This window comes from Eucalyptus grandis, chromosome 8 (assembly GCF_016545825.1).
Source record: "Eucalyptus grandis isolate ANBG69807.140 chromosome 8, ASM1654582v1, whole genome shotgun sequence".
NCBI classification, from domain to species: Eukaryota; Viridiplantae; Streptophyta; class Magnoliopsida; order Myrtales; family Myrtaceae; genus Eucalyptus; species Eucalyptus grandis.
The window spans coordinates 73,044,254-73,055,059 of record NC_052619.1 but is presented as its reverse complement, the minus strand read 5'-3'; the positions used below and the strand labels follow the sequence as shown (position 1 = coordinate 73,055,059).

Below are 10,806 nucleotides of genomic sequence, written 5' to 3'. Positions count from 1 at the left end.
TGATGCATGATTTGCTTATGAAAATAAATTGATGCTATTTGATATTGAGAATGCGATTATGAAGGCTTGAATGGATCTCATGGTGATGCATGCTTGATAGCATGGATGATACGAATCATGGTGATATATGCATGATAGCATGGTAAGATATGCATGATTGCATGGTAATATATGCACGACTGCATGGTGATGTGTGCTTGATAGCATGGATGATATGAGTGCATGGTGGTATATGCACATTGCATGGTGATATATGCATGAATGCTTGCTGATGAGTGCATGGTGGTATATGCACATATGGCATGAGTATGCATGAATGCTTGATGATGAGTGCATGGTAATATATGCACATATGGCATGAGTATGCATGAATGCTTGGTGATGAGTGCATGGTGGTATATGCACATATGGTATGGGTATGCATGAATGCTTGATGATGATGGCATGATGATATATGTATGGTTGCGAGGTGAGGTATGCTTGATATGCATGAATGATATGTGCTTTGTTATGATGCCTTGATTGTTCTGTTTGACGCATTGAGTAGTGTGGTGGACCTTTACTGCTGAGTGGTTGTACTCACCCCTTTTGGGGAATAACATGTCAGACTAGATAAGATACCTCTGCTGCCATTGCTACCAGTAGATGGATCAAGTGGTTGGATATGACCGCGAGGAGGAGGATAGCAAATGAAGGAACTTTTGGACGCCGACACTAATCGATGGACTTTAAGTATACGACTGTTGGAGGAGATGTCGGTCATCTTTTCAAGTATAATCGAGTATAGAAGACTACTGCATTTTGATGTACCGATGAATGATGTCCATCTGGTTTAAGTAAATAAAAGTGTACGGCTTTTACCTATAAATGTTTAGTTGGTATGCATCGTTTTCTGAATATAAGGAAGGGAGTTGTTGGATGTGCTTCCGTATATGAACTATGCAAGGGACCGATCTAAGAGATGTAAACTCCCAGGTTGTATCGACCCGCTGAAATTGAAATGGTATCAGAGTGACATGTTATCAGGTCAAGTGAATGGTAATCGAACTGTGGCGACCCTGACGGTTCGGGGGTTGTTCGAGGGGTGCCACACTCACACAAGCTGAAAATGATAAATAGTAGTTCGCACAAGCTGATATAGATAGCCACAAGCTGATATAAGGATCGTTGCTCTCACAAGCTAATAAATGATCATTACTCACACAAGCTGATAAAGCATACTACTCTCACAAGCTGACATATCAATCACTTATAGGCTGATATAGCATACTGCTCTCACAAGCTAAAAACCCAATGCTCACACAAGCTGAACTACGATAAACCCACCCTGGCCAAGAACTTTGTACCTTGCACATCAATTCCTCAATTACATAACGAACTTGGCCCAATTTTATCATGTTAAAATATATCTAATGAAAATAATTGTGTGTGGGTACACGGTAGGTCTCGGCCAAAAGTATAATATCTTTACTTTATAAAATCCCACTAATTATATAGTCGATAAAAACATTTTTGGCGCTGCGAATCGACGCCCGGTAATTTTCTAATTAAATATTGAAATTATTAAATTTTGAGATAAATACCCCAAAATTACAATTCACACTCAATTTGCACAAACAAGCACTCAATTAAATAAACCAATTATATCACTGCGATCAGCACAAAATTCTGATCACCGGCTATCCTGGTCTAATTTTCAAAAAATAATAATTAATTAAATAATTACCAAAATTAATTAATAAATATCAATGAATGCAACTTAGGTCGGAAAAGCCTAATTAAATACCGAAATGGGCTCGGAAAAATTTCGAACCTATCTAAATAAATATGACTTAACTACTTGTTAATTGTATTACTCTAACCATCTAATATGCAAATTCAAACGTTTAAATTATTAATCCGTTCTAACTAACTATATAAACCATACTTAACCTAAACTAATCAACCCTTAAGCATAATTTACTCCATAAGCAAAGATTAGTGAGTAAACTCACTGGATTTGTGGGCCGGTGAGTCCACGGCGACGGCAGTCGAAACTTGAGCTTGCGGTGGTGCCAACGGAGGCTTGAACTGGGCCGAAATCAACCACAAAGCTTGCTGCTTGAGCTGAGGAAAACCGGTTCTAAAGCTGCTGGTTTTGAGCTGAGCGGGGCTGGAACGAACAACTGCTGGGCTTCGGTGGTTCCGCTGGAATAGAGCTGTTGTGTGGGTTGCTGCAGGTTGCTACAGGCAGTCACGGTTGCTGGACGTGAGGCCGTGCGAGAAGGATCAGCAAAGGAGTTGACTTGGTAGGTTGGACGTGCTGGCAACTGGCGCACGAAGGGGGAAAACAGGGCAGTCGATGGAGATGGGCAGCTGCATTCGGTGGAGTTGGAGTCAACGCCAGAAGAAGAACTTTGCTGGGTTGACTGGTGGGGGTAGACATGTGGGCTGAGTTGCGGACGTCGGTGGAGCTGCAGGGAGATGGGACGAAGGAGAGAGAGAAATTGTGGGGCAGCTTCAGTGGGGTTCGCTTTGGTGAAGGAAAAATTAAAGAAAGCAGAAGACAGCTAAGAGGGGAGGTTGGCCGAGAGAGGGGGATTGAAGACGCTGGCGTGTGTCAGAGGAAGACCGAAGAAGGGGACAAAGGATAAGGGGCAGGGGATGTCGGCTGAGAAGGGGAGAGAAAGAAAGTGATGTGTGAGGGAGAGAGAGTCCGGTTTTGGGGGTAGTCAAACATCAATCTTTGACCACAAGAGTGTTTAGTCATCTTCATTTTTAACTAATAATATCAATTGGTCATTCAAGGCTAATTTTAACACCAGCTTGCCCCAATTGAAGTCCAAAATAAAGCCAAAATGTGACAGCCCCTCAAGCTAACGAATTTTACCCAATTGGAATTCCATTTCTTCATCAATTTTTTCAATTTGATATCCAAATTTTGCTGATGAAGAAGCCCACACAATTTCCACAATTTCCCATTGTTAAGTAGCTCACAAAGGAGGCCAAAATCTCTTTAAATTGGCCCATCCGAATTTCCTTTCGTTTTCGAATTGTCCAAATTGATTTTCCGCAAAAATCCCGAACTTGCTGAAAATTTCTCGAAAGATGAGTCGACGTTCATAAAATAAATCATGACATTACATAACTTTCAATTTTTGAAATCGGGTTCAAATTCACGGTCGTGATTTTATCGTGACCTTGTCTATCTGGATAGCTTTTAGGAATTTTTAGTGCAATTGACCCGTGATTGATTTATTTCGAGTCACAATATACATCTTCGACATATTGACAACTCTTGGTTATCGTGAAAATCTCAAGATTTCAATTACGAGCACATGGTACCCAAAATGACTGAAAAATCGGTTTAGTGCCGATCGACGAGAATTTTGCAATCAGGTGGAATCACCCATACTTTGATCACGTATCTCAGCCGAATTGACCTATCCCTGATCTCTGGTCGATTTTGCCAATGCCGTAATGACCCTTGCAGATTAACGCAGTCGAGCAATCGATTTCTGGTCGAATTCTCAAGTCTATTGCATTTATATTCCTTAATGGCCTCCGTTGATAGGTTATTTATCTCATGAGCGGCCAACTTTGAGAAAAGAACTATAGACGCGTCAATGAAAAACCCAACTTATTCAATCGAAAACAGAACCTGAAAATCATGATGTCACAATACTAGTCTGAGATATCCTTATGGGCTGAGCCACCGACTAATAATAGGTGGAGACCTTGCCAAGGGGGAAATCTTGGTCATCTTGTCACAGGCATTACACGTGACCATGGCTAGACATTTGAGCATGAATTGGTGAATGGAGTGGACTATTGACATGTGATTTGAGTTTGGTCGATGGAATGGACCATCAATGTGTGTGTTGATGAGATTAATCAATGGAATAGACCATTGATACATGTTTTATGAGATTGGCCGGTGGACTGGACCATTGGTATATTTGGTAATTGAGTCATGATTATATATTATATTAAAGCGAGTTAGGATTGTGTTTTAAATGTGCATAATGATTTCTCGATCCACTTAGAAAAAATATGTTACTCACTGAGCCGTTGTAACTCATTCCTCTTATCTACTTATTTTTCAAGTTTTTTAACGAGTTGCAAGTAGGTGTGAGCATTTGTTCGGAGAGGGTTTTTGTGGTGGAAACTTTTTGGTATGACTTATGCATAGTTGATAAGTTTGTAAGTTAGTCTTTTGAGGAGGTGTACATTTGATTTGGTGGAGAATAGAGATATACTGATATTGTAACCAAATACCAAATACCCTTTTTGTCATGTGTGTGTGTGACACGTCAATTTTATCATCTCTATCCCTGTTGGTGGCACGTGCCATCTGTCACACCCCAATCCACAAGAACAAGGGCATGACATGGCCGACAAAGGAGTCATCCCCTTTGGATTTGGAAGCTCGGCTTGTATGTCTTTGGAGGGTGCGCATGAAGATCATTCTATTTCTGTTCTGAGTAATGGGATACAGAGTCGACAGAAGAAACACCGAGCAGGTATAACATATCCACAGAAATGCTGTCAAGCAGATCAGTCTACTTGCCTTTCCTAATTAAAATGGCCCAGTTTTAAAATTCTTCTCTTCCATGACCATCCTTGTGAATATCGGGACTGCGTATCCTCTGACCCATCCCATCGTGCAAATGGAAGTAATGGCAGTGAAGACTACATTCACTTTCAATATTGGAATTCCATATAGAATGCAGATGGCCACGCAGAGCCACACAGCATTAGATGGGACTTTGTGCTTCGGATGCACTTTTCGCCATATCGGTGAAAATGGGATGCCCTTGTCTCTTGACAATGCACATATCTGACGAGAGCCGTGGTGGCAAAGGTTATGTATCGATGGACAAGTACCCAAAACTTTTCAGATGGTGCAGCATAGCAAAGGAAAAGAGGAATAGATACAGTATACTCTTGCCGCACTAAAGTGATGGAAAGCCCGCCGAAAAAGAATGAACCCCATCTAATGAATAGCAAGATGATTGCACCAGTAGCATTGTGATACCTCCCATGGAATGCATCATAGAGTATTTGAGCTGGAACGAACACACCCGCCGTCTCAGTGGACGGATCATATAGATAGTTGAAGTCCTGAAAGTTTCAGCATGCATAAGATAGTATAATGCAGCAGAGACAGTATCAAAAGCAACTCAAAGCAATCGATGTAGTAACAATGTCCAGAAGAGAAGGAAAGAAAGCATATGTACATTCTTCAGCCTGCTCTCTGTACAAATTTAGACATACCACGCTACTGGCTTCAATATTGGTAAAAGGTAGCGGAGCGGAGTTCCATGGTAATTTGAGATGTGCTTAACAACAAAAAGTCCACATAATTTCCTGATTTATAGGGGAGTACTTAGAAATCAGTGAGAGGTAAAGGGCGCATTTGGTTTAACATTTGCAAAGCCCTTTGGGGCCCTAAAGCCTCTCAGGCAAATGCAAATGTCATTTGGTAAAAATTTTGGGTTCTTTGGGCAGTGCAATTACATCTCTAAAGCTCTCTAAAAATCTTTAACTCAAGCCAGGTCAGGAGGTATTTTGAAATGCTACATTTCCACAATGCAAATATACCGATTTTTTTTTTCCTTTCAACTTTGCCTTCACTCAACTTTTATAATTCCAGAAATGTCCTCAAAACCCTAACTTTTGCCTTAGCCACTAAGAAGAAACTGGCAAGCAGCCGTTGTGCCATTGGCGAGCGGCCATCATGCCATTGAAGAGCTGTCGCAGTGTCACTGGCGAGCAACCAACATGCCATCAACAAGCGGCCCTCATGCCTTCGGTGAGTGGCCGACGTGCCATTAACTAGTGGCTGGAGAGCCACCAATGCCCTTGCTTGAGGTTGCATGACCAAGGCGTCACTTGAGGTAGCTAGGTGGCCATCGCTTAGGGTTGTGCAGCCTTAGGTGAGGATGGCCGATGGCCAATTTGGTTCACCGACAGCGATTGAATTCCGTTAGCATATAACTTGAGAATTTTTACAAAAAAAAAAGTAGCAAAATTCTTTTACGAGGTGTAGTTTTTACCAAATAGTATTCATGTCAAAATTGCTTTTCAATATGTTTTTAAGGTACACTTTACCAACCACTACTTGCATTTCGAAAACCCTTTTAACTCAAAAGCCTTTGCATTTTTCCAATGATATTCCCAAACCAAATGCACCCAAAATTGTGTGTTATATCAACTAAAGCTGCAAAAATTTTCCTCATTCAACTTGCTACTTCATTACTTCCAGCAAAGAAATATTTTAGCTTAATATTCCATACCTGAATGCTGAAAGTAAGAACCATTATATAGGCCCATCCAAACACCGAAATGATCCCTATACTGGTAAGAATCGCAATGGGACTGTTCTTGTCAGCGCCTTTAGTTTCTTCAGTTAGATGCGCAGCTGCATCGTACCCGTAAAGTGAATACTGACCGACTAGAAAAGCTAGAATTACTGCATAAGGTTTGCTCGTTATCCTAGTTGATTCAGCCATTTCGAAATGGCTGAACACAAAAGACGCAGACTGTGCTATGAGCGGAAGCATCATAACTATGACAGTCCTGCTGATTAATTGAAGGAAAAGGAAACGGAGCTTCGATTAGTAATTGGAATCATCTCATAGATCTCTTATTTTTGGTCCACACTGACTATTGATATATTAAGTTTCTGATATAAAATGCTCGAGTTTTGGAATATGCCTGCCACCATATTGAGATTATGTCGATGAAGGCAATTAATTCAAGCGCGGATGTGTGAGGACCGCCCATATGAAAGTAAGACCCATGTAGATGCGTAAGAACAACCACTTCGGTGCGAGGTGGCCGCCATCTTTGTTTGTGCCAGTGCACAATAATATGATGCTCTGAAGGGTTTGTGATCCTGCACATGCCTTCTGAAACAACTCGTGGGATCAATTCACTGCGCCAAGCTTCGATAGGTACTTGGAGGAAGTAATGCAATAGGAAACAGAACAAGAAGCAAACAGAATACGGAATCTACGTGAGTACCGATGCCAGCAATGAGGCCAATGGCTTCAAGCCAAGAGCAACTAGTTCTCTAATCAGTAGAGATGTGATCTTTGACGAGACTGCAATATTTCAACAAAGAATTTTTGAAACACAATTAGTAGAGCATACGAATCATGATGTCATTAGTAAGGTGGAGCTTTATGTGGAGATTTCGAAGACCTCAAAAGTAACAAAAGTTGAGAATGTAGATGAGGTCGCAATTCCTAAACTCAGTGATACTGAACAACCTGCACAGCCGCAACACACTATAGCACATACATATAAAGAAGGCAAATTAAATCGCCGATATGTTATGGTTATACAGATATTGCTTATGCATTGGCTGTAGGTGACAAGGTGGAGATGGATGGGCTTTCATCTTACTCTAAGGTAATGGCTAGTAGTGGGTCATCATAGTGGCTAGGTGCCATGAGTAAAGAGATTGAATCACTCCATCAAAATTGGACATGAGAGTTGGTCAAAATACCCAAGAGTCAGAAGATTGTTAGAAGTAAACGAGTCTTTAAATAGAAGGAGGACATTCCCAATGTCCAAGCAGTGAGGTATAAGGCAAAACTTGTGATGAATGGGGTATACACAGCACAAGGGTATTGACTACAATGATGTGTTCTCTTTTGTGGCAAAACATACTTCTATTTGTGTTTTACTTGCCTTAATTGTTTTGCAAGACCTCGAGTTAGAGCAACTAGAAGTGAAAACTATGTTTCTTCATGGTGAGTTGGAGGAGTGAATTTACGTTAGGTAGCTGGAGGGATTTGCTATTCTAAGTAAGAAAGATCATGTTTGCTTGTTAATGAAATCTTTGTATGCGCTGAAATAGTCTCCTAGGTAGTGATATAAGTGTTTTGATACTTTTATAACTAGTCAAGACTATTCGAAAAGTTAGATGGATGGCTGTGATTACTTGAAGAGACTGGAGAATGGTTCTTTGATTTATCCATTACTATATGTTGGTGATATGCTGATAGTAACAAAAAAATGTGTCTGATATTGATATGCTAAAGAGGCAATTGAGTGCTGAATTTAAGATGAGACATTTAGGTGCTGTAAAAAAACATTGGGTATGGAGATTTTGCATGACAGGGCTGCAGAACTTTTATATCTCTCTAAAAATATATATATTGAGAAGATTGTGGCATGTTATGTCGTTAGCGAAATCTGTAAGTATATTTTTAGCGAAACACTTTAAACTTTTAGATAAATTATCATGGCAAACTAAGGAGGAGGAGGAGTATTGTGACAGTTTGATTTTTCGCTTCTGTTTTCAATTAAATAATTCGGGCTTTTCGTCGACGTGCCTATAGCGCTATTCTCTGAGCTGATCACTCATGAGATAACTTGACTAATCGGGAAAGTTATTAAAGAATTTTGATGCAACAGACTTGAAAATTCGACCGAGAATCGACGCTCGATCGTGTTAGTCTACAAGGATCAGTTCGGCACAAATCGAAAATCTATCGAAATCGGAAATAGGTCGATTCGATAGAAATAAAATTAGGCTTGGGTGATTCCAACTAATTTACAAACTTCTCGTCGATCGGCACTAAACCGATTTTTCTGTTGTTTTGGTACCCTGTGCTCGTAATTGAAACTTCGAGATTTTTCACGACAATCGAGAGTTGCCAATGCGTCGAAAATATATATCGTGGCTCGGGAATAATCGACCACGGGTCAGTGCACCAAAAGTTCTCAAAAACTAACCGATAGTTTAAGTTGTGCTAAAAATCACATTTTGACTGAAATTAACCGAGGAAATGATGTCGATTACAGAAATTAAGAATTGTCACGTGTCACAATTCATCCCAAGGACATTGTTGCGTCTTCTCAAAATTTATGGATGATGGGAATTGTTCACGAAATATGCAAGATCAGCAAATTAGAAGAGCAAGGGAATTGCCACATTTTAAGTAGGATTTTAAGACCTCTAATGTGAAGCAATTTAAGAGGTATTATAATTGGTTACTAAGGGACTTGACCCTATTGAATTAGATGTTAGATTGATAATTAAATAAAGAAGAGAAGTCTCCTCAAAAAGGAAATTCGTAGGAATCCCTCTCTCCTACAACTTCACCTCAATTTCCTTAGTATTTAATGAAGATTGACTTGGAAAAGATAGGGGGACCACTTGATAGGGAAATGACTCAATCTCCATGGGAAAAAGCTACGAGAATCCACTTCAAAATTCGGATTCAGCAATTCACATGGACTTCAACCTTTTCTTTCATCCCATTTAGAAGAGACAACGTTGGAAACTTTGTAGGGCCTATGACGGTGATGGGTGGCCAAAGTTTCCAAGGAAAATTAGGCCAAAGGCTGAAGGAAACTTCAATGAAACTTCCCAGCAACTTCCACTCTCCTTCCCCACCTTTTTTCTCACGCATAGAAGTCTGTCTGCTGTAAGTCTGTCTGCTGTATTTTACACAGCAACTTCCATCTTTCCCTTTCTTCCTCTTAGTTTATTCTTCTCCCTTGTCTTTTTCAACGTACAAGCCGTTGTTTTCTTTTTCCTTGAACGTTATACTTCCTGTTGACACCTAAATTTTGGCGACCCGTTTAGTCGTTTATCGCATAAAAATCAGGGATTAATTTTAACCCCTAAAAAAAAATATAATTGCATAACATATGGTCATTAGGAGCATATTTCATTTAATTGCATATTTCTTGGGCCGGTGGTGAATGGATGGCTTTAAACTTTGGATAAGTGAGTAATTCCTCCGTGGTGATTGATATTACATTTACATGGGTGCCCTAAATCGTTAAAGCTGATTAAGAAATTTCCAGCATATTGGCACCGACATATTTGTGCATTTAAGGGAACGAATGCAAAGGAAGGACAGCGTGTAAGCGGCCACCGATTCGCACATGGAGAAGCCCATCCACGTGAAGGAAAATTATGCGTTTAGCCATAATTCGGTCAACGTGGGGAGCAAGAAATTGACCAGCATTATTTTAAGAGGAAAGAATTTATCTGGTCCGATTCGTATAATATGCACAAAGGAAATTCGAAAGATCAGCATGAGAAGGGAATGTTGGGCACGTTCTGCATTGCGGGCATGGATTTGCGAAAAAATATATATCGGCATTCGATCAATAAAGAGGAAAGCAAAGAAAATATATTTCAACGCATGCCCAGAAGGAAACAGAATATGCTTTCTTTCCTCATTGGTTTACACCCTTTCAATATAAATTGACTCATTACGGGACAAAAGGGGGGCGACTCCGAAATATACAGAGAACACACATGAGAGAGAGCAGAGAGAGGGAAACCTCGACCAGCTCTTGGCCGAGGTGATCGTCCAAACCGGTGCCCACTTCACAGCCAGACCTGTGCCCGTGCCTCTGTCACCAACATCACCGTATCGTGTTGTTGCCCTGTTGAGCCATCGACAACAACCAAGCTGTTCCTTGCACGCGTGCCGCCTGAAAAGTCAATCGTGTTCGAGCTGCTGTGCTTGACTACGCTGCTGCTTTGGTTTCGTTGTTGCTGTGTGCTGGCGCCGTTGCTCCCTGGCTCGTCGATTCTCATCGTTGAACGCTACCCCACCGAGTTGGCGATCTTTTGTGCTTTATTTTCAGGTTCCCGCGAGTCCCAGTGTTACTTGCGCACATCTGAGTTACATTGGTGACCGGCCCTGGACGTTCAAATCTTCACGCCAACAACCCTCCTTTTTGCTGTTCAAGTCTTCTGGTGGACGTCCCCTGCTGTGCTGGTCATCCTCGTCCACTTTGCTAAGCTGAATCAGCGAAGCATCAGTCACCACTCGAAATTTGCTGTTG

General features: G+C 40.9%; 1 pseudogene; it reads right to left on the bottom strand.

Annotated features, from left to right (window-relative positions):
- Window positions 1-4,336: 4,336 nt before the first annotated feature.
- Window positions 4,337-10,555, bottom strand: LOC120287527 (annotated as a pseudogene).
- Between the last annotated feature and the right edge of the window lie 251 nt (window positions 10,556-10,806).